General features: G+C 38.9%; 1 protein-coding gene and 1 long non-coding RNA gene across 3 annotated transcripts in view; one reads left to right on the plus strand and one right to left on the minus strand.

The window, feature by feature from the left end:
• The window catches only part of PPM1L (protein phosphatase, Mg2+/Mn2+ dependent 1L), a 441,297-nt gene that overhangs the window by 38,307 nt on the left and 379,229 nt on the right, over positions 1 to 23,761 (minus strand). The gene's annotated exons all lie outside the window — the stretch shown is intronic.
• LOC128656278 (uncharacterized) overlaps positions 12,977 to 23,761 on the plus strand; it is an 89,784-nt gene continuing 78,999 nt past the window's right edge. The window contains exon 1 of the long non-coding RNA XR_008401988.1: positions 12,977 to 13,055. This is a non-coding gene — a long non-coding RNA (uncharacterized LOC128656278). The remainder of the gene's footprint in view (positions 13,056 to 23,761) is intronic.

The following is a 23,761-nucleotide window of genomic DNA, read 5'->3' on the forward strand; positions in this document are numbered from 1 at the left end:
AAAGTGTAAATGCAGCAGAACTGTCAAGTCATGCAGTGTATTCCTTCACATACAGAAATGCAGGGAACGCCCTTAGAGAAGCAAAGTAAAACCTGCCTTTTAAGAATTTCACTAGGGATCTCTCAGCGCTGTAGGATCATTTTAGATCATCTCACCTGTGTGGAGAGCTTTAGATCATAAGGCCCCTGGTGAGGACGATTAGGATATAAAACCTGCCTGTTTTATATTTGTCGCTGAGCGTCCTCAGCAGAAGAGAAGATAAATAGAAAACCTACTTCTGTGCTCTCTATTGATTTCTATAGCTAGCAGCTGTCAGGTTTCGCTCTTGCGCAGACTTTTTACTTTCAACTAATACGCTCGCTACCCGACAAGTGCAAAAAGGCTCAGTCTAATGAAGTTTACACTTGAGCAGGAGCGCTAAATAGCAATCGACTCGTAATCTAGCCCTTGACAGGGCCTATGAAAATAGTCTTAGGTTAGAAACAATAACATGGTAAAGATCTATGTCAAAACTTAAAAGCTGAAAAAATGCTGTATTCCTCCTAAACCTTGAGGGAGAAGAGGCCTCATGGAAAGTATAAGTTTGAATAAGGTCTGAAAGACTATAGGAATCTATGCATTTATCTTTCCTATAAGCCACAATATACATTCAATTATTAAACAGCAGCGGTAAAAGCATAACACAGTTTAATTGTTCTGCACAATACCAGGGTAGAACCCCCCAAGAACATATCATGATTTTATGTTTATAGTCAAATTTTTTTGTTGTCATTATGCAACTGTTTATAAATTCATGTATGTTTATTTGTATTCATGTATGCAATGTACTATGGAACACAGTATTATCACTATCCAGTGTATTCGTTTTTCTGTGAAGATGTTCTTGTAACTAAATTATGTAGAAACTAATACCAGATGTTCCTATAGAGTTTAGGGGAAATAATATAGAATTATGTTTTCCCATTCCCATGCTGTGCAACTGTTTTATTTATGAATTTTATTGTAAATCTGTGATACTTGGTTTTTCATTAAAGGGGTGCATGCCCACTCCATGTATCCATAAGGCTTTATTCAGATAGAGAATACCATTTTAAACGACTTTCTAATTTACTTCTATTATCTAATTTGCTTCATTCTCTTGATATTCCTTCCTGAAAAGCATATCTAGATAGGCTCAGTAGCTTCTGATTGGTGGCTGCACATAGATGCCTCATCTGATTGGCTCACCCGTGTGCATTGCTATTTCTTTAACTAAGGATATCTAAAGAATAAAGCAAATTAGATAATAGAAGTAAATTGGAATGTTGTTTAAAATTGTATTCTCTGTCTGAATTATGAAAGATTTTTTTGGGGTTTAATGTCCCTTTAAGGCCTAGCTTCCATTGCTGCTGTAAACAGTGTAAAATTGAGGTAGCATAAAACATGTCCATATACTTTAATGGAGAAAATAAACTTAAAGGGACCATCTACTTGAAAATGTGTATTGCTGAAAAAGATAGATAATCCTTTTATTACCCATTCCACAGTTTTGCATAACCAGCTCAGTTATATTAATATACTTTTTACCTTATCTCAGTTCTTTTGGCAGACTTGCATTTTAGCCAGTCAGTGCTGACTCATAAATAACTCCACGGGGGTGATCAGAATGTTATCTATATGTCACACATGAACTAGTGCTGTCTAGCTGTGAAAAACTGATATACTGTAAGTGCTTAGAAATTAGTATATGAGCATACATAGGTTTAGCTTTTAAAAAAAGAATACCAAGAGAATAAAAGCAAATTGCATGACAAAAGTAAACTGGAAAGTTGATTAAAATTGCATGCCCTATTTGAATCATGAAAGTTTAATTTTGACTAGACTGTCCCTTTAAGTGTCGGCCCAGTGCAGAAATACAACACTAATTGTACTTTTCAGCACAAGCAAGTACTTAAAGGGACATGCAACCCAAACATTTTATTTTATGATTTAGGTAAAACATACAATTTTAAACAACTTTCCAGTTTACTTCCATTAACAAATTTGCTTCCTTCTCTTTGTTGAAGGAGCAGCAATGCACTACTGGTTTCTAACTCTACACATGGCTGTGCCAATGACAATTGGTGTATATATATGCAGCCACCAAACCTAGGTTCCCTGCTGCTCCTGAGCTTACCTAGATAAACCTTTCAGCAAAGTATAACAAGAGAAGGAAGCAAATTAAATAATTTTAATCATGAAATAATTTTATTTGGGTTTCATGCCCCTTTAAGCATTGTAAAAAACTGTATCATTCATAGTCCTCCATTCCAGTCCATCATTTTAACCAAGCGCCTATTCACATGGCTAGAGAGAAAGTAATATATGGCAGATCATCAGAGAGACTTGTGCAGAAACTGACTTAAAGTTCACTTTTTAAGGCAGTAAATCCCTGCAGACATGCAATGTAAAACCTGCCCTGTACCTTGTACAATGAGATCAGGAGAGAATCATTACCATGTTCATTCGTTCTCAGTGTCTCTCCGTTCCATTGATGTAATCTACTTTTCTGGTGAATTTTATTTCATTGATGAAACGGAACTCAAAACAGAACACCCTACACTGGTGCTTGGAGTTGATTGACCCTTGAAGTTAAACTTGTGCAGAAAATACTACAATTCTCTTTACTGTTTATAAAGATGAAATACCCCCAAAGCAATGTATCGATGCAATTCAGTTAAAGGGACAAAAAATGCACGACCAATACTGACAAATAATGATGTTGCTGTTGTCCAGAAACAGTTTTGCACCCTAAGGAGTCATTTAGAGACTGTATAATGTTCTGCTATATTACCTGTGTAAGTGTGCATGAAAAATGGAAAACTTGAATTTAATAGCTATAACAAAATCATGGTACGTTTCTCATGACTGAGACAATGGGTCCAATTTATCAATGTCTGTCCGACAGACATCGCTGAATGCCGACAGAATACGGTGTCGGCATTTAACATTGCACAAGCTTTTCACCAGAACTGCTTGTGCAATGCCACCCCCTGCAGATTCGCGGCCAAACGACCGCTAGCAGAGGGTGTCAATTAGCCCGATAGTATAGGATCGGGCAGATTGCAGACCGCAGCCTTAGAGGCAGCGGACCAGTTATGGAGCAGCGGTCTTAAGACCGCTGCTTCATAACTGCTGTTTCCGGCGAGCCTGAAGGTCCACATGGAAACAGGGGCATCAAGCTCAATTCGGGCCAGTTGTCATATCTGGATATAGAGTATTTAAAAAGGGTAGAGGAAAGAAAGGAGGTAGCCCCATACATAAAAGAAAATATAAACGTTACTGAAATTGTATGAACTAATGATAATGTAGAAATTATTTGGAAGACTAAAAACTGGGGGTTAACTTGTTTACAATATGGGGTTGTATATAGACCTCTACTAAAGGATGAAGAATCAGGCCAATTTTAAACAACTTTCCAAATGACTTTTATCATTAAATTTGCTTTGTTCCCTTTGTGGTAGTTTTGAAAAGTTTAACCTAGGTAGGCTCAAACTGATTTCTAAACTGTTGAAAACCGCCTCTTAGCTCAGAGCATTTTGAAAGTTTTTCACATTTAGACAGTACTAGTTCATGTGTGTCATATAGATAACATTTTGCTCACTTTTGTGGAGTTATTTAGGAGTCTGCACTGATTGGCTAAACTGCATGTCTGTTAAAAGCACTGAGATAAGGGGGCAGTCTGCAGAGGCTTAGATACAAGGTAATCACAGAGGTAAAATATATATTAATATAACTGTGTTGGTTATGTAAAACTGGGGAATGGGTAATAAAGGGATTTCTATCTTTTTAAACAATAACAATTCTGGTGTAGACTGTCCATTTAAGTTGCATTTTGCCTCTTTTGAGCATGGGCATAACCTGACTTCTTGACTCTCTAGCGTTCACTGAGTAGTAAACCAGCTCAGGTTACTCTAGAAGATCTATTACATCACGCTAGATATGCCTTCCTGTAGAGACACCAGACCACTTGTAGGGCTGTGACAGGAAATAATGGACACTGCACAAATGAAGTTAACAAAAAGAAATAAAAAGGGAGGGGCGGAGTTACCTGCCATGCTGAGCGTGCGCTTGAGGAAAGAGCTCCACATATATATCTGCCAAAAAGCCACAAATAAACGGAATATTTAAGGATAATTACCCTACAACATAGTGAGAGTTATCCGGACACCTTGAACAACCTAAAGCCTGGGCCTTGAGAACCTGCGTTAAACCTAAAAGCATCTGATAGCACACTGAACACTTGGGGCCTAAGCTACCTCTGAACGGCTAACTGACAAAACCATAATAACCGTTCCTGGCTAATGCTCCAGGGGGTCAGGCCTGAGCTCTGGAGCCGTAGTTGGCATTGAGGGGAGAGATTGAGCACTTAAGCAAGAAGGAGGCATTGGATCAGATAAGCGTAATTGTTTAGGAGATCCTGTGTCTCCAGGTACTCAGAGAGACTACCACCGGCAGCTAACTAGGGCTTCGAGCTCTGTTTGGCTCTCAAGTGTTGCCTAGGACGAAGATATAGAGGAGATCTGGGTAACCCGGAGTAGAACTGAGAGCAGCATACCTGGGGAAATTGAAGGACCCGGTGTATCACAAAGTGGCCCAAACGGCCGCCATTTTAACTCCACGCTCTAGAAGAAGGGCCTTGAAAGTGCCGGGTGCCAGGACGCACCACTATACCTGTTTGAAAAAATTTGGGGACTGGATCTCCATGCTTGAGACCTAACTCTCCACATCAGGAGCCACTCAAGCAGCTGCTGTTATCAGGACACTTGTAGAAGATTAACACCTACCTGGCCGTTTGGTGAGAGTTATACTTTACATACCGCATAATACACTACTCTGCACTAGTTTGTCCTTAACTTTTCACTAACCCTACCATAACAAACCCTGATCAACTACTCAGTTGGAGAATTGATTTATGCCCCTTAGCTCTATCGTATCTGCATCTGCAATTTGCTTGCAGGGAGCAACATAGTCCTGGATATATAGGCCTTGTTTTCCAGGGGCTAATACTAATTAACACTGTCGCTGTGTGTGTAAACCCAACTCCTCACTAGTACAGCCCTTAGCCCCCCACCTACCCTGCTGCGGTGCCATAGTGGTGCTCACCTGCTTATATCAAACCTCAATTCGCGGCCTAATTATTCAAAAACAAGCTAAAATTAGGAAAGCTCTTGGGCTATCTCTCTCGCAGGCCTTCAGCGAATTAAAAAACCTAACTAATTCAATTAGAGACCTAAAAAACATATTTGCAAATTAGAATTGAAGCGCACACAACAACAACTACTAAAGACCAGACAACTATTTTACTACAAAGGGAACAACGCCGATACTTTGCTTGCAAACAGAATCAGAAACAAAGTTGGTATATCACATACTCAACTTTTGAAACATAAAGGCCAAACTAGTAGCATACTCAGTCAAATAGGCTCCCTTTTCACTTCATACTATGAGGCAATCTATAACATACAAAACTCAGAAAACCCTACCCCCATCTCTAGGACAGTTATCCAACAATTCCTACAAAGACTCAAATTTCCAACTCTTTCCGTGGAACAAAAAGATTCCCTCATAGAACCCATATCTTTGAATGAGAATAAGCAAGTCATTAAAAGCCTGAAGCCACTAAAGGCTCCGGGCCCAGATGGATATCCATCACTTTTCTATAACACCTACATTTCAGAACTTTCCCCAGTACTCCAACGCCTCTACCACTTATCCGGCTCACAGGGTTCTTTCAGAAAGGAGTTTCTGGAAGCCACCATCATTACAATCCCAAAGCCCGATAAGGACCCTTCCTTATGCCCCAGCTATAGGCCCATTTCTTTCATAAACACCTACATAAAAATGTATTCTAAAATTATAGCTAATCACATGTCAAAATTACTCCCTTCCTTAATTAACGAAGACCAAGTAGGCTTTATTCCCAACTGTGAAGGGCCTGATAATACCAGGCGCCTCCTTAATCTAGCTATGGAGGCTACTAGACTTAACAAACCCTTCCGAGAAGGCCTTTGATCGGGTCCGATGTGAATATCTGTGGGAGGTCCTGGGGGCTTTTAGTTTTCCAGAAGACAGACTGGGGCCTATATATGAACGTGCAGGCGGACATGATTCGATATTGCAGATCATATCTGCTGCACATCAATAAATGCCGATAGCATACGCTCTCTGCATTTATCATTGCACCAGCAGTTCCCGCAGGGGGTGTCAATCAACCCGATCGTATTGGATCTGGTTGATTTTCGTCGATGTCTGTCTGCCGCCTCAGAGCAGGCGGACAGGTTATGGAGAAAGAGAGGAGAGGGGGTACTAATGGCACTACTAGGGTGAAATGGCAAGGATGCTAATATAAATAATAAATTTATTGATCTAAACAATTTATAGATACAATATTATAATATGGTAATGAGCAGGGGTGCTATGTACTTTGTATGTAGAACAAAAGTGAATCAGTCATTAACTGACACAAGTGTACATATATGAAGCACTCACATTCCTTTCAGGCCTAGTTGGATAGATAGAGGTAGGAAAAATGGGGGAGGGGGAGAGTATATATAGTTAAAATTAATCTTTAATAGGAACTATTTTAAAAAAATGGTGTTTCACATACACACAAAAAGAACAACTTAAAAACACAAGGGAATTGTGGTGTTGATGTGCTACAGAAATATAATAGTCAATTCACTATCAGTAAAAGTAATAATCACAAATTCTAACCTAGGATGTTGTTGTTAATCCATAGTTAGTTATATAAAAACAATGCTTCACTGGTGAATTAACTGTTAAGAGTTGTTTATAAGGAAGTCTCCAGTTATAAATTAGATCTGAAGAGAAATAATCTCCAGGTATGCAATTGCAATTAAACTATTGTCAGGGAGTTTCGATCCAGATACTGGATATTTAATAGCATATATATATATACAGGTTATGGAGGTTATGCTTCATAACTTGTGTTTCTGGCGAGCCTGAAGGCTGAGTGCGAGGTATGGGTTTTTGTTCATATCCCTTCTCGCTCCATAACGGTACAAGGCAGGGCTGCCCACTGTCACTTCTCCTGTTTGCTCTTGCTATAGAACCCCTAGCCGAACTTATCCGACAAGAGCCTAGCTTACAGGGAATCACCCTTCATGGCACATCCCATAAAGTGGCACTCTTTGCGGATAACATCACAATTTTCACCTCCTCTCCCAAAGATACTATCCCAGTCCTACTATCCCTCCTAAAATCGTTTGGTAATATGTGATATTATAAATAAAACCCATCAAAAACGGAACTATATTCCTGGGGCTTTCCCACAGAAAATATGCAGCACTTAGTAAGAACTTATGACTTGAAGTGGAAGCAAGAAAGCATTAAACACCCAGATATATACAATTCTAATAACAATGCACAACCGATACGCTACAATTATAACCCACTTCTGACTGAGTTGCGCTCTTTAACCACCAAATGGAACTTTTTCCTTTTTGCCAAAATTAACTTACAGTATCTACTCCGCTGCCTCCCCATTAGGCTACCCCGACACCTGTTATTGCAGTTCCAAAGTGGCTTTACCAAATATATCTGGCAAGGTAAGCCAGCCAAAGTTGCCCACAAAACCCTTCAGTACCCTAAATCACACGGGGGAATCGCCTCGCCCTCGGTTTCTAGATACTATGAAGCAGCTATGCTGACTCACATATCTCAATGAGGAAACAAACAACCTACCAGCAAATGGAGTGAGATAAAGCAGGCATCTCTCCCCAACCATGTCCAACTCTGAGATCTAATATGGATCCCCCCACTGCCGTAGGAATATAAGTATAGATAACAACATAATCTTGGAATGCCTATATAGATGGGACAAAATAAGACATTACCCAGGGGTAGCCCCTCATCCATCCCCTATTCACTCCACTGCAGGTCTCCTGCTGGGCCTGCCTGATTCCCACCTTAACACCTGATCCAATCTGGGACTATCCCGGGTATCTGACTTGATGGTTAATTATACCCAGAACTTATACCCCACCCTTACCCAATTAGCTGGATCCCAAGCTGTTCCCCCTCGCTTACACTTCAAATACGCTAGGTTCAAAAGTATCCTTAGGTACTGGGGCTTTTGCCCATCTGCTCCCCGTCCCCGGACCACTTGGGAAGCTAGGTGGCAAAAATGTGGGAGACTACACAAACCTATCTCACAACACTACTTGCTTATGAAAGGGGCAGTCCCAGACAATAAAGCATCACACTTGTTAAAATGGGAAGATATTTTAAATAATACCATTCGTACACAGACATGGTCTAAGACTTTTGATCTCACCTCTAAGGCCATTCACTGCACTTCTCTTTTCGAAACATGTTATAAATTGCTCACGCCTATGAGACTATTTAAATTCCACTTAATCCCCACACCTCATTGTTGGAGACAATGCGGACAATCAGGGGACTCCCTGCACATCTGGTGGAATTGCCCAAAACTTAACACACTTTAGCTAGAATTGGAATCCAAATACCAAGAACCCCAGAAACAGCTCTTCTACACATAGGGTTACACCCTCTCCCTAAACAACAGAGCTACCTCTGTATTTACCTGTTAACAGCTACAAAACTAGCTATTGCCAGAGCTTGGAAAAGAGACAACCCTCCGAGCTGGAACTCTGTCCTATTATGGCATACATTAACTCCATGGAAAGGAACATATTATTTTCTCTGGGCAAGATAGACTTATTTGAACTAATATGGGAAGATTGGACTGTCCCATATAAACCTAAGTGGTACCCCACGGTAGTAATGTAATGTAGTGTTAGGTTTCCCAAAATAACAACATACTTTTAATAGTAGGAACCTACCACACACCCTCCCTCTCCTCCCCCATTCCCCCCATACCTTTCCTGAACCTTGCCTGAGACCCTATGCATATTTATACTCATGAATCATCTTGTAACTGCATTGTTTGATTCCCTGTTTAGTCAAGGGGAACTATTTGTGAACAGAGAAAATTGTAATACTCATTGGTATAACATTCGCTATTTCATATTGTTATACCATACATTTCTTTTTCTTTGAACATCACTGTATTTGATGTATGTCGAACCTTAAAGGGACACTGAACCCAAATTTTTTCTTTTGTGATTCAGATAGAGCATGCAATTTTAAGCAACTTTCTAATTTACTCCTATTATCATTTTTTGTTCGTTCTTTTGCTATCTTTATTTGAAAAAGAAGGTAACTAACTTACATTCTTGCATTTCTAAATAAAGATACCAAGAGAATGAAGAAAATTTGATAATAGGAGTAAATTAGAAAGTTGCTTAAAATGTAATGCTCTATCTGAATCACAAAAGAAAAAATTTGGGTTCAGTGACCCTTTAATAAGGCTTTGAAAAGTAGGGGAAAAAAAAGAAAAAAAAGGGAAAATCCTTTTAAAATGATGAATAATACATATTGCAATGGTTTCTATTAAGTATAATCTACTGAATAATGATTTTTTTATTACAACAATGAAACAGACTGTTTTATATCCCTTTAAAGGGACACTCAATTCAAAATTAAACTTTCATTATTTAGATAGAGCATGCAATTTTAAATAACTTTCCAATTTACTTCCATTAACAAAATGTGCACAGTCTTATTATATTTAAAACGTTTTGAGTCACCAGCTCCTACTGAGCATGTGCAATAGTTCACAGAATAAACGTATATGCATTTGTGATTGGCTGAGGGCTGTCACATGGTACGTGTATGCATTTGTGATTAGCTGATGGCTGTCACATGGTACAGGGGGAGTGGAAATAGACATAACTTTTAAAATTGTCAGAAAATATTCTACTACTCATTTAAAATTCAGTCTCAGGGGTAGATTTATCATAATGCGAGCGGACATGATACGAGGTAGCATATCATGTCCGCTGCACATCGATAAATTCCGACAGCATATGCTGGTAATTGAGTTTGTAATTAAAGGACCAGTAAACACAGTAAATTTGCATAATCAACAATTGCAAGATAACAAGACAATGCAATAGCACTTAGGAGCCGATTTATCAAGCTCTGTATGGAGCTTGATGTCCCTGTTTCCGCGCAAGCCTTCAGGCTCACCGGAAACAGAAGTTATGAAGCAGCGGTCTAAAGAACTGCTGGTGTAATGCCGTCCCCTGCAGATTCGCGACCAATCGGCCGCTAGCAGGGGGTGTCAATCAACCCGATCGTATTTGATCAGGTTGATTTCTGTCCGCGGCCTCAGAGGAGGAGGACAAGTTAAGGAGCAGCGGTCTTTAGAGCGCTGCTTCATAACTTCTATTTCCGGCGAGCCTGAAGGCTCACGTGGAAACAGCGGCATCAAGCTCCATACAGAGCTTGATAAATCGGCCCCTAAGTGCTATTGCATTGTCTTGTTATCTCGCATTTGTTGATTATGCAAATCTACTGTGTTTACTGGTCCTTTAATTACAAACTCAATGACCATTAACGGACTATTACATAAGAGGAATGCGAATAATTGTTTCAGATTATTTGAAATATGGTAAACAATTTAGTATTGCAGCAAGTAAGGCCAGTAGAATGCTTGGTTGTATAAGTAGATGTATTTGCAGCAGAAATAGTAACAGTCTTAAGCCACTTTACATAATTGCTAAATATGCATCAGCTTGAGTATTATGTACAGCTGCAGAGGGAACATTTCCAAAGGCTATACATAAACTGGAACCTGTTCTAATGAGGGCAGCTAAAATGGTACATAGTCTAAAAAACTAAAATAAACGCTAAAGGAAAGACTCAATAACTTTAGTATGTATAGATAAGAGGAGAGAAGGGAGAGAGGTAATATGATAAAAATTTTCAAATATATTGAGGAACAGCCTGAAAGTATTTTTTTTAATAAAAAAAAGAAACTAGAACAAGGGGATAGTAGGTTCAGCTGTAATTTACAGAAGCATTTCTTCACAGAAAGGGTTGGTTGATTCATTTAATAAACTTCTATTAGAGGCGGTAAAGATAAACACTGTGGGAGACTTGAAGAATGCTTGGGATAAGCACAAGGCTATCCTATGAATAAATTAAGCTTACACTTTAAAGGAAATATGGGCAGACTTGTAGGGCCTATGTTTCTTATTTGCCATCAAACTCTATGGGGGAGACTTATCAAGCAGCGGATACTGCTTGCTCCGCCCAATGTTTCCAGCTTGCCAGAAACATAAGTTAAGAACAACCACTGCTCCTTAACTTGTCCGACACCTCTTAGGTGGCGGACTGCAATCATCTGCATTTAGCGATGCAGGGCGGACATGATTCGCTATAGCGAATAATGTCCGCCCGGGGTTTAATAAATCTACCCCTATGTTTCTATGTTACAACCATTATTTATAGCTTCATAAAAATTATGCAGCCTGTGCACTACAGTGTGCACCAAACAGGATATAGTCCCTGAAGTAGGCGTTTACAAGCTCAGTAGTAGCCGGTGACTTCCTGCATTACATCACAAGCATTTAAGCACAATGCTTTTCTATGCATGAAAGAATGGCCAGGCACCCCAAGATTAAAAAAACACTTCTGTAAATGGAGCATGTATATCAGTCAATCTCTTTGATGACCAAATAATGCCCATAGCACTTTAAACTAAAGTGTAAAAAGTATTCTCTAGTGATAAAACGACACTCTATACTAGGCCTACTGCATGTGCCATCCACGGAGTAAAACATGCCATCTTTGTCAGAGTGGATCAGGACAGCAGTGGTCGGATTGTTTTGTGGTGCATACATGAAGGTAAGCGTTTAATATTTCAAAAATTACTTTTGCGCAAAGAGTATTGTTTACTATTGAGGCTGATTCATTTTTTATGAAGCTCCAAGCATGAGGACTTAAGAGGACATTAAACACTCATGAACTGCCCTTTTATTAAGGGTGCCGCCGCCATTTTGGAACCTAGGTTACACTGCAGGTATCTGAAGGAGAGCTGCAGCGCATGTGCAAACACTTCAGCACTGGATGTTAAAGGTAGATTTCAACATGGTGGCACCCATGACTAGAGGGAGGCAGGGAATAATACTCAATACTATGCTTATAATTTGTATTTAGTGTTTGATGTCCCTTTGATGTCCCTTTTTGTCCTTTTAATATTAATAAATTGTGCAATGTCAATTGGAATTGTTTATCATAAAAGGCATTTACTCTTAATAGTCAAACTTACTATGCATTATTATTGGCACAATAAACACCTAATTACAAGTTGTTTTTTTTCACAGTCTTGCAATAAATTAACATAGTGGGCGCATTTGAAAATATTTTTATTGCTGCAAATGTTTTTTAATAGCCATATTCTACCCACTGTTTAATTTGTTTGGAGAAGCCAATATTTATTTGTTACTGAAGTACACAAGGGTAGCTTTGGTGATTATGTCATCAAAATTACCATTGTTTTGCTGTTCAATGTCTGATAATCTACTGGAGCAAATCACAGACAGATATGTGCAGGGTTAGGCTTGAGAAGCCTGCAAGGTGCCCTTTCCAGTTGCCAGAATAGAGGAAATGGGGGTACAAATAATAAAAGTAAAATTGAAAGTTGTTTTATTACACATAATTCATTTTTTTTGTATTTAGAAATGTTTATAGAAATGATTCCATTTTCTGTTGGACACCCTTTAACACACAAATGCTGCTTAGTACATATGGAAATGTTTTACAGGGTAGCTGGCTGGTAACTTAAAATTCTGACATCACAAAATGCATTCCGAAGCTGGCAAACATCTACTCATGATGTCTCCTTTTATTTTTAGCATTGCACATTAAGATGTGACCTGGGTCAGACTATCCTGGGAAAGTAAACTTATTGTGACTTGCTTTACCCATCATTTATATTTTATTGGTTTAACCTTGAGAAGAGTTTAGAAAACATTTACCACTTGGCGGTTGTCAGTAATTGCAGTGTGGAAAACATACAGTATAAAAAGAGCTAAATTGAGCACAAATGCTTTATTGGTCCCAAGACTCAGTTAAGAGTGCCAAGAACCGCTGAGAAGAAACTCATCAGGAAATGTATGAACCTCATCTCTTCTGATAACCAGGTTGTTTAAAAACAAATAAGTAAATTTACAATATAGAAAATATAGAAAAGAGTAATAGAAATAAGTAACTAATGGACTATATTTTCTGTAGAATTTACACTTGTGTTATGTGTAAACATTACTGATACAAAATCCTTGCAGAAAAAACTGACAAAGATAATGTTCTTTCTCTTTTACATTCAGCAAAGCTTGTCCTGATAAATCATGTGTAAAGCCGCAGTGCTGCCACAGTGATCTTAAATCGTCATACTGATTTATATACTCATTGTTCCTTACCACTGGATACTGATATTTTCCTATTACTGCTTCTACTGAACATTGGCAATTGAAATGCACATAATCAAAAAAGATAAATGACAGAGAAACACACACTTTTTTTAGTACTTTGGGGATGGTAGGAAACTTAAAAGTACAAACACAGATCTCATTGTCATTGGCTTTTACATGGCTTAAGAAATCATGACAATTTGTCATTGATCACACAACACACATATGTGTAATTTGATTTTGGAATAATACAAGGCTGTGACACCAACAAGAGGTAACAATATAACAACACAATCATTCTATATGGGAAATGAAAAACAAACAAACATACAAGGGCATCTACTTATCAAGCCGTCAACTTAGTTGCATTCGACGGCACCAATACGCTCGCCTAACATCACCTAACTTCGCTGCGGACCTGAATACGTTCTCCAAAGTTACCAAAAAAGCTGTCAAAAAGCTGCGCACCAAGTACGGCGCGATGAGCAGCGGACTGTTGTTAACTAACAGTCATCGATCTCGTTGATCTTCTACTTTTTCCCAGCTTTATTGGTATACTGTCAACAAACACCCACACTATACTACACTGTTTTACCCCTATCCCGCTGCTCACGGACCCCACCGCAACTAAATAAAATTATTATCTCCTAAACCGCCGCTCCTGGAGCCCACCACCACTCTAATATACGTATTAACCCCTATGCTGCCGCTCCCGGAGCCCACCGCCATCTACATTATGTTATTAACCCCTAATCCGCCACCCCCTACACCGCCGCCACCGACATTATACTTATTAACCCCTAATCTGACGTCCCCAACGTCGCCGCCACTATATTAAATTTATTAACCCCTAAACCTAAGTCTAACCCTAACACCCCTAACTTAAATATAATTAAAATAAATCAAAATAAAACCTACTATTAATAAATAAATTATTCCTATTTAAAACTAAATACTTACCTGTAAAATAAACCCTAAGCTAGCTACAATATAACTAATAGTTACATTGTAGCTAGCTTAGGGTTTATTTTTATTTTACAGGCAAGTTTGTATTTATTTTAACTAGGTAGAATAGTTATTAAATAGTTATTAACTATTTAATAACTACCTAGCTAAAATAAATACAAAAGTACCTGTAAAATAAAACCTAACCTAAGTTACAATAACACCTAACACTACACTATAATTAAATTTACAAAATTAAATACAATTACCTAAATTAAATTAAATTAGCTAAAGTACAAAAACAAACAAACACTAAATTACAGAAAATAATAAACCAATTACAGATATTTAAACTAATTACACCTAATCTAATAGCCCTATCAAAATAAAAAAAGCCCCTCCAAAATAATAAAACCCCTAGCCTAAACTACCAATAGCCCTTAAAAGGGCCTTTTGCGGGGCAGTGCCCCAAAGTAATCAGCTCTTTTACCTGTAAAAAAAAATACAAACAACCCCCCCAACAGTAAAACCCACCACCCACACAACAAACCCCCCAAATAAAATACTAACTAAAAAAACCTAAGCTCCCCCATTGCCCTGAAAAGGGCATTTGGATGGGCATTGCCCTTAAAAGGGCAGTTAGCTCTTTTGCGGCCCAAAGCCCTAACCGAAAAATAAAACCCACCAAATACACCCTTAAAAACCCTAACACTAACCCCCTGAAGATCGACTTACTGTTCTGAAGACCGGACATCCAGCCTCAAGAAAGCAGCAGAAGTCTTCATCCAACCGGGCCGAAGTCCTCAACGAAGCTGGGAGAAGTCTTCATTCAAGCTGGGCAAAGTGGTCCTCCAGAGGGGCAGAAGTCTTCATCCAGACGGCATCTTCTATCTTCATCCATCCGACGCGGAGCGGCTCCATCTTCAAGACATCTGATCCGGAGCATCCTCTTCCTTCCGACGACTACCGACGAATGAAGGTTCCTTTAAGTGACGTCATCCAAGATGGCGTCCCTTAGATTCCGATTGGCTGATAGCCAATCGGAATTAAGGTTGAAAAAATCCTATTGGCTGATTGCAACAGCCAATAGGATTTTTTCAACCTTAATTCCGATTGGCTGATAGAATTCTATCAGCCGATCGGAATCTAAGGGACGCCATCTTGGATGACGTCATTTAAAGGAACCTTCATTCGTCGGTAGTCGGAAGGAAGAGGATGCTTTGCGTCGGATGTCTTGAAGATGGAGCCGATCCGCGCCAGATGGATGAAGATAGAAGATGCCGTCTGGTTGAGACTTCTGCGGGCTTGGATGAAGACTTCGGCAGCTTTGTTGAGGACTTCTCCCGGCTTCTTGGAGGATGGATGTCAGATCCTCAAAACTGTAAGTAAATCTTCTGGGGTTAGTGTTAGGATTTTTTTTAAGGGTTTATTAGGTGGGTTTTATTTTTAGGTTAGGGTTTGGGCTGCAATAGAGCTAAATGCCCTTTTAAGGGCAATGCCCATCCATATGCCCTTTTCAGGGCAATGGGGAGCTTAGGTTTTTTTAGTTAGGGTTTTGTTTGGGGGGTTGGTTGTGTGGGTGGTGGGTTTTACTTTTGGGGGGTTGTTTGTATTTTTTTTTTACAGATAAAAGAGCTGATTACTTTGGGGCAATGCCCTCCAAAAGACCCTTTTAAGGGCCATTTGTAGTTTATTGTAGGCTAGGGTTTATTTTTAATTTTTGGGGGACTTTTTTATTTTCATAGGGCCCTTAGATTAGGTGTAATTAGTTTAAAGCTTTGATAATTTATTTTTTATTTTTTGTAACTTAGTGTTTGTTATTTTGTGTAACTTAGTGCTTGTTATTTTTTTTAACTTACTAACGCCTAGATTTAGAGTTTGGCGTTAGCCATCAAAAGCAGCGTTAAAGGCTCCTAACGCTGCTTTTGGCCGCCCGCTGGTATTTAGAGTCAGCCAGGAAAGGGTCTAACGCTCACTTTCAAGCCGCGACTTTTCCACAGATCTCCTTACGCCAATTGCGTATCCTATCTTTTGAATGGGATCTTCCTATACCGACAAGACTCCATTCGCAGGATCATAAAGCTCTAAAGTACACTAACACCCATAAACTACCTATGTACCCCTAAATCGAGGCCCCCCCACATCGCCGCCACTATAATAAATTTTTTTAACCCCTAATCTGCCGACCGCACATCGCCGCCACCTACATTATCCCTATGAACCTCTAATATGCTGCCCCTAACATCGCCGACACCTACAAAATATTTATTAACCCCTAATCTGCCCCCCCCCAACGTCGCCGCTACCTTACCTACACTTATTAACCCCTAATCTGCCCACCGGACCTCGCCGCCACTCTAATAAATGTATTAACCCCTAATCTGCCCTCCCTATTGTCGACGCCACCTAACTTCAAGTATTAACCCCTAATCTGCCCTCCCTATTGTCGACGCCACCTAACTTCAAGTATTAACCCCTAATCTGCCGACCGGACCTCGCCGCTACTATAATAAATGTATTAACCCCTAACGCTAAGTCTAACCCTAACACCCCCCTGTTCCGATCAGCCAATAGAATGCGAGCTCAATCTGATTGGCTGATTGGATCAGCCAATCGTATTGAACTTGAATCTGATTGGCTGATTCAATCAGCCAATCAGATTTTTCCTACCTTAATTCCGATTGGCTGATAGAATCCTATCAGCCAATCGGAATTCGAGGGACGCCATCTTGGATGACGTCACTTAAAGGAACCTTCATTCGTCGGGTAGTCGTTGTTGAAGAAGGATGTTCCGCACCGGAGGTCTTGAAGATGGAGCCGCTCCTTGTCGGATGGATGAAGATAGAAGATGCCGCTTGGATGAAGATGTCTGCCGGTCCGGATGTCCTCTTCTGCCCGGATATGATGAAGACTTCTGCCGCTCCGGATGTCTTCTTTTGGTCCATCGGTGCCCGGCTGGGTGAACACGGCTCAAGGTAGGGAGATCTTCAGGGGGGTAGTGTTAGGTTTATTTAAGGGGGGTTTGGGTTAGAGTAGGGGTATGTGGGTGGTGGGTTGTAATGTTGGGGGGTGGTATTGTGTTTTTTTACAGGCAAAAGAGCTGATTTCTTTGGGGCATGCCCCGCAAAAAGCCCTTTTAAGGGCTGGTAAGGTAATAGAGCTGTTAACTTTTTTAATTTAGATTAGGGTAGGGAATTGTTTTTATTTTGGGGGGCTTTTTTATTTTATTAGGGGGCTTAGAGTAGGTGTAATTGGCTTAAAAATCTTGTAATCTTTTTTTTTTTTTTGTAATTTAGTGGGTTTTTTTTGGTAATTTAGTTTAGTTTATTTAATTGTATGTAATTGTAGGTAATTTATTTAATTAATTTATTGATAGTGTAGTGTTAGGTTTAATTGTAACTTAGGTTAGGATTTATTTTACAGGTAATTTTGTAATTATTTTAACTAGGTAGCTATTAAATAGTAAATAACTATTTAATAGCTATTGTACCTAGTTAAAATAAATACAAAGTTGCCTGTAAAATAAATATAAATCCTAAAATAGCTACAATATAATTATTTGTTATATTGTAGCTATATTAGGGTTTATTTTACAGGTAAGTATTTAGCTTTAAATCAGAATACTTTATTTAATAAGAGTTAATTTATTTCGTTAGAATAAAATTATATTTAACTTAGGGGGGGTGTTAGGGTTAGACTTAGCTTTAGGGGTTAATACATTTATTATAGTAGCGGGAAGGTCCGGTCGGCAGATTAGGGGTTAATACTTGAAGTTAGGTGGCGAGGATGTTAGGGAGGGCAGATTAGGGGTTAATACTATTTATTACAGGGTTTGCGAGGCGGGAGTGCGGTGGTTTAGGGGTTAATAACTTTATTAGAGTGGCGGCGAGGTCCGGTCGGCAGATTAGGGGTTAATAAGTGTAGGTAAGGTAGTGGCGATGTTGGGGGGGCAGATTAGGGGTTAATAAATATTATGTAGGTGTCGGCGATTTTAGGGGCAGCAGATTAGGGGTACATAGGTATAATGTAGGTTGCGGCGGTGTCCGGAGCGGCAGAGTAGGGGTTAATAGTGTAATGCAGGGGTCAGCGATAGCGGGGGCGGCAGATTAGGGGTTAATAAGTGTATGTTTAGGGGTGTTTAGACTTGGGTTTACATGTTAGGGTGTTAGGTGCAGACTTAGAAAGTGTTTCCCCATAGGAAACAATGGGGCTGCGTTAGGAGCTTAACGCTGCTTTTTTGCAGGTGTTAGGTTTTTTTTCAGCCCAAACTGCCCCATTGTTTCCTATGGGGGAATCGTGCACGAGCACGTTTTTCCAGCTAGCCTCTACCGTAAGCAACGCTGGTATTGAGAGTTGAAGTGGCGGTAAATTATGCTCTACGCTCCCTTTTTGGAGCCTAACGCAGCCCTTCAGAGAACTCTAAATACCAGCGTTGTCTTAAGGGTGCGCTGGAAAAAAAAGCAGCGTTAGCTACGCGGGTCTTTACCGACAAAACTCTAAATCTAACTCTAACTGTAATTTTTTAGTGTAGAATTTAATTATTTGAGTAGGGTTAGGTGTTTAAATATATAATATAGTTAATATAATTAGTAGTTTAATGTAATTTTAGTATAAAAGTTAGGTTAGATTAATTATTAATTTAATATAGTTTAATGTAATTTAGTATACAGTTAGGGTAGATTAATTAATAGTTTAATATAGTTTAATTTAAATCTAAAGTCAAGTTTAAATTTATTATAAGATAGGGATGAGTTAATATTTAATGTACAGTTAGCGTGTTGTTAGGTTTAGGGATTAATAGGTTAATTTAGTTTATGGCGATGTGGGGGGCTGGCGGTTTAGGGGTTAATACATTTATTTAGTTGCGGAGGGCTATGGGAGCGGCGGGATAGGGGTTAATATTTTTATGTAGGTGGCGGCAATGTTGGGGCGGCAGATTAGGGGTAATAAGTATAATGTAGGTGGCGGTGGTGTAGGGGGAGGCAGATTAGAGGTATATATTTTGGTGTTAGGTGTAAACATAAGTTTTATTCTTTCATAGGAATCAATGGGATATCAGGCAGCAGCGAACATAAGCTTTCGCTGCTTTCAGACTCCCATTGATTCCTATGGCATCCGCAGCCTCCAGGGCGGCGGATTGAAAACCAGGTATGCTGGGCCGGAATAGTGCCTAACGTACCTGGTAGACATTTGTTAACTAGCAAAAGTAGTCAGATAGTGCAGAATTTGCATTCGGAACATCTGTAGTGACGTAAGCATCGATCTGTGTCGGACTGAGACCGGCGGATCATATGTTACGTCACAGATTTCTATTTTTGCCGGTCTGTAGGGTTTGATAACTAAGGCGAATCAGGCTCGCCACAATTACATTTTTAAATTCCAGCGTATTTGCGGTTCACGGCTTGATAAGTAGATGCCATTGTGTTGTAAAATATTTTAGATTGTAAAAATCACTTGTGAGAAAAGGATGTAAAATCAAGTGTAGGCGTTGAAGCCTTAAACCTGGAGTAGCAAAGCCAAGAATGTTCATTTTTGTTAATAAAACAAATTGTGAGCCTGCAATGCTGTCAAGCTCTGCAAGACTGTCAGAGTCTATGTCAACCTTTCATGTGCAGAAAAGCCTTTTGTTATTGCTATTACTGCTATCATTGTTAATATTAAACTCAGATGCATGTGCTAAACCCATCAAGTCTATATGAGTAAAAGCAACCGGTCAATCAATAATTGAAGTAAGAAGGGAGTTAATAACTGCTTCCGCTATTACTGGCAGCAAGGGTGTTAATACTGTTCAGTTGTAAGAGACCCAACAGATGCGGCTCCTATTTTCTGGTAACAGCCTAAAAATAACCCTGATTTTAGCTGTAGTATTGCAAACAAACCATTGAAAAATGACAGGTTAGGTAACTTGTGCATGTATTGTAAATCTTAAAGCAACAATAAAGTCAAGATTATACTTTCACAATTCACACTGTGCATGCAATTTATATGATCTAATTTACCTAGGTAGGCTCAGGAGCAGCCATGCACTGCTGGGTGTTAGCTGCTAATTGGTGGCTGCACATATATGCTACTTGTCATTAGCTCACCAGATGTGTTCAGCTAGCTCCCAGTAGTACATTGATGTTCCTTCAACAAAGGATAAAAAGAGAATGAAGTAAATCATATAATATAAGTAAATTGAAAAGTTGTTTAAAAATGTATGCTCTATCTGAAAAATAAAAAATGAGGGTTTCATGTTCCTTTAAGGATAATATGACTAAAACAGAGGAGATGCATAAAGGATTGAAGAGAGGAATGAAGAAGTATGGTTATAGGGATCACTCACTGTTCATCTAATGTGCTAATACACTGATAAATATCTAATAATTAGTGATGTCATTATAACATAAATCTACTTTATATTTTACTACATTATTTCTGTTCATAGAGTTCATAACTAAATGCTAGTTTTTGTATCACTAGTTGAGTCATTTACAAATATTACTAGATAAATTAAATTCTTCCTTCTTTGTTCTCCAGATGTCAAAATTTTAGCCTGTGATCATTACCATCAAAAGGAAATATCATATGGATGTTAGGTGCCTTATAGATAATTGACATGAAAACGATTATACTCTACAAGGAGATGTCTAGTCTAGCCTTCAATAGCATACTGTAAAATTGTATCCCCTTAATGCGTTCCCAATCATTCATTTTGAACTGATGGGGTGCATTACATTGTATACAAATCATTTGCCTTTATTTTACCTTTTTAAATAGCAGCTTTGTCCCTGTTAAAACCACCACCTAAACTAAAAATGTAAATATTGCATTATAGGCTATAGAAAAGTCATGCAAACAAAAAGCAGCATCAGTATTCAACTTCCCAGTGTGCGTGAGGTGTGGGGGGGGGGGGGGAGAGTAGCGGTAGAGAGCCCAAACAATCAGCCAAAAGGATGAGAGCTACTGAAATCCTATTGGCTGTTCAAATCATCCAATAGGATTTCAGTAGCTCTCATCCTATTGGCTGATTTGAAAATTTCAGCCAATAGGAATGCAAGGTACCCCAATATAAAAGGGGTACCTTGCATTCAATCTTCAGTGTGCGACGGACGATCGCATGAAGAGGACCTCCACATCGCCGAAGACTGCCGCCGCAGGAAGACCGCTCCGTACCTCAGAAGATGGCTGTGCACCTCCGGAAAGAGGATAGAACATGGCCCCGCGATGGATGAAGATAGATCTGCCTAGATGAAGACTTTGCTCCGTCTGGAAAAGGTTGGTTGTCTGGACTACAGGAACGGTGAGTACATATTTTTGGGTTAGTGTTGGGTTTTTTTTTTGGGGGGGGTGTTATTTTTTTTATTAGAGTTTTTTCAATGGGCAGCAAAAGAGATACAAATGCCCCTTTATGGGCAATGGGTAGTTTAGGATTTTTTTAGTTAGCTCTTTTTTATTTTAGGGGTTGTGTGAGTGGGGGTTGTATTATTCGGGGGTAATTTGTATTGTTTAACTAAAAAGAGCTGATTTCTTTAGGGCAATGCCCTATAAAAAGCCATTTTAAGGGCCATTGGTAGTTTAGTGTTAGATTAGGGGGTGTTTTTATTTTGGGGTGGCTTTTTTGTTTTTATAGGGGTATTAGATTAGGTTAATTTTTTTTATTTTGGATAATTTTGTTTATTATTTGTAATCTTAGATTTTTAAATTTTTCGTAATTTTAGAGTTTGTTATTTTTTGTAATGTTAGGGGGTTTTTTTTCGTAGTGTTAGGATTTTTTTATTTTGTAAGTTAGGTTTTTTATTTTTTATATATTTTATTTTTTTAAAATAGTAATGTTATGTTTATTTATAGTTTAAGCTTAGGTTTTTTTATTTCACAGGTAAGTTTTTATTTATTTTAAGGTAGTTATATTGTAACTTTAATTTAAAGTTAGCGGATGTTAGGTTTAGGGGTTAATAATTTAATTTAGTTTGTTGCGATCTGGGGGGGGCAGCGGTTTAGGGGTTAATAAGTTTAGTTGAGTATTTACAATGAATTGGCGGCGGATTAGGGGTTAATAACTTTATTTAGTGTCAGTGATGCGGGTGGGCGGCGGTTTATGGGTTAATAGGCTTATTGTAGTGTTGGCGATGCGGATGGGCGGCGGATTAGGGGTTAATAGGATTATTGTAGTGTTGGCAATGCGGGTGGGCGGAGGATTTGGGATTAATAGGTTTATTATAGTAGTAGCAATATGGGGGTCGGCAGTTTAGGAGTTAATATCTTTATTTAGTGTCAGCAATGTGGGGTGGCGGCGGATTAGGGGTATTTAGACTAGGGGTTTATGTTAGGGTGTTTTACATAACCTTCTTGTCCCCATAGGCATCACCTGCAATTGCCATTCCGCAATTGCAGGTGTTAGTTTTTTTTTCTAACACTTTTCCTCCATTTATGTCTATGGGGGAATCTGTGCACGAGCACGTCAAGTCAGGACTTGGCTTTTGTGGGGTATGGAGCTTAACGCACAAAACCGCACAACACAACAATGTTGTTTTGTAACTTGTAATGGCAGCGCCAGATGTACAAGGGAAACTTAATTTGTCAAATTGTGTTTCCGTAACATGCATACCTGATCTGTGACGTTGTTGGGATTATAGCACTGCGCACTTTTGATTACATCAGATCGACTACCTTTTGGGAGCAATAAGTCAAGGTTGGTTTAGTATGTATTTTGGGTTCCTTTGTATTTGTGATCAATAGACCTTAAAATTAATATTCTTAGCTTCCTGCTCTTTACATAAATAATTAGGTATGTTAGCTGTACAGAAACAAAAGTTGCCTGAAGGGTTTCTAAATGAAAAAGGAATATGCCTCTTGAACAAATCTCTAGTGCAAAAGTTGGCTCGTCTTATTTTTTAGCTAAAAAGCTTCAAAGCAGTTTCCAGTAAACAATGAATTACTACATCCAGTATGACCAAGGAACAAAGTTGCGTGCGCCTGGTTTGTCTTCTTTTTCTTTCAGATTTCTAATTTTTTAATAGATTTTATAGTATTATAAAAGTTTTAGGGCTAGATTACAAGTGGAGCATTAAATTATTGCGCACACACAAACGGGCAAATGAAGCAGCCATTATAAGTGGCTGGTTGTTGCTACTGCAAGCTCACGGTAGCAATTAGCACTCAGAAAATTAACCAGCAATCCAATTTTAAAATAGAGGACATTGTATTTTTTTATTTAAAAAATGTAGCATTTTATTTAATAAAAAACAACTGCACTAAGTAGTTTTTAGGGTCTAAAGTTGGTGCCTTTACATTGCGGTCTATGTGAACTGTGTGTTTACTTCCCAGTAAATATATATGTATATCAGCATATATATTTATATTTGCTGTCCATCACTTCACGACTTACCCCGCTGCATGAGGTTTTGATGCCGTCAGAACGAGGTTCCCATTGGAGCCTATGGAAGCACACTCTTGTGATTTCAATGCTTCCCAGCAATGTGAATGTGAGCTCCCGTTCGCATTTCTGTTAACTT

The sequence above is a fragment of the Bombina bombina genome, chromosome 4 (genome assembly GCF_027579735.1).
Source record: "Bombina bombina isolate aBomBom1 chromosome 4, aBomBom1.pri, whole genome shotgun sequence".
Taxonomy (NCBI): domain Eukaryota; kingdom Metazoa; phylum Chordata; class Amphibia; order Anura; family Bombinatoridae; genus Bombina; species Bombina bombina.